The sequence below is a fragment of the Notechis scutatus genome, chromosome 2 (assembly GCF_049901735.1).
Source record: "Notechis scutatus isolate UNSWTSFEM ecotype Mainland chromosome 2, rNotScu1.2, whole genome shotgun sequence".
Classification (NCBI taxonomy): Eukaryota; Metazoa; Chordata; class Lepidosauria; order Squamata; family Elapidae; genus Notechis; species Notechis scutatus.
This window is the reverse complement of record NC_142010.1, coordinates 48,424,282-48,426,076: the sequence shown is the minus strand read 5'-3', so window position 1 is coordinate 48,426,076 and position 1,795 is coordinate 48,424,282.

Below are 1,795 nucleotides of genomic sequence, written 5' to 3'. Positions count from 1 at the left end.
TAAGTATGCATTTGTATTCTTCAAATCAAAAACTTTTGATGCCAGGAGGGATGTAGATGACTTTTTTTTACCATGGGATATAAAATAGTGCTTTGTGTTCTGCCTGAGGGGCACAGGGATCTGGGCGGTGATATTCAGATATAATTAGAATGGATGAGACTGAAATAATTTCATGTTGAGGAAGAGAAGTTTTCAATTATTTGCATTTGAAATTGCAATTATTAATTTTGCAGTGATTTAAGACACCAGTTTTGTCTCTTAAACCCCAGATGGAAAAACAAGCCCAGCATTGAGGGTGGGTCTACATTACTATATTTACAATAAGTGTCTTATATCAATTCAAGGCACCAATGTTGTTACTTAACAATCCCAGTATAGAAAAGACCAAAACCTTCAACCCTTCTCCAGCTTAAAATGGGTGTTAGGCGTTTCTAGTGGCCTTCTCCACTCTCATCCCCATTGAATCATAACTATTGTACATTCTCAAGAAATTCCCAGGAATATGCTAATATTTCAGGTATGCATCCACTTCTTTCTTGAGATAGTCCATTCAGATTTTCTTTATTAATCATTACCATGCTTAATGGGCAGGTATAACATTTTACCTGACTTCCATGTGCCACATTCACTAAGGAATGAAGGCTCTGTGCCTCACCCGAATTCCCCATGCCTTCTTCTGCCTGTTTTTCTCAGATTTGTCTTACTTTCTCATATCTAGTTCAAGCTCTCCAACCACTGGATAAAAACAAACTTTCATCAATAGCTAATTAGAACAACGTCAAATTGTAGAACAAATTGTTGAATGTTCTTCATTTGACTATTTTGAAATTAGTTAACCAAAGAACAAATTGAATACAAACCAGAGTCCTTCCTATCAGGGATTTTTGACAAACAATTATCAAAAAAGACGAAGTATATAACAATTCATATTCTAACTGCGGCCAGGTTAGCGTTCACTCAGTGCTGAAAATTACCTTACACTCCCACAGAACAGATGGTTATTCAGAAAATATTAAGAGTGCGCAGAAATGGATAAATTAACTCTAGCCTTAAAAAACAAAGAGTCCTCAATATATTACAATAACTGGAATTCCTGGTATGACTGGTTAATTCAAAGATAGACCGTTTATAAGAGAAACCTAGTTGAGGGTAATTTAAGTATAGATACCAATAAGATGTGCGTATATGATACAACTTAAGAAGAATAGATCTTACAGACTGTCAAAAAGGATATTGTTTTTTTTTTCATGTTTCTTTTTCATTTCTTTTTCTGTTTTCTTCCCTTTTTCTTTCTTTTTACACCTCTCTCTTTCTTTCTCTTCTTGGCCTTTGTCAAAGCCTTGTTTTTTGTGTATGTGTTGTAGATTTGTTTTTAATTGTAAAATCAATTAAAAAAATTTTTTTTTTTTTAAAAAAGAAATTAGTTTTAGAGCTGGGTATTTTTGAAAGGGGTTACGCCTTTTTCTAACGTAACACTACTTAAAAACTAATTCCCCTACACATTCTACAGATGTATTCTTTTTTTATCCAATTCATACTTTAAAGTGCATCTTGTGAGAAATTGTGAGAAGCTTGGGAAAGTAATGGGAAGAATGTTACTTTACCAGAAGAAGGAAGGAGTTTGTTAGTAGCTGGCATCTTAGCCAGACTGTAAAACCTCCATCAAGATTACTGTAGATACAAAATATCTGAAAATATTCTATGTTAATGAATGCACTAATAATGAAGGCTGGGAAGTCTTTGTGGCAATGTCCAAGAGTTTGTACTTGCATTAAAAAGTGTAAGTTCTGTAATT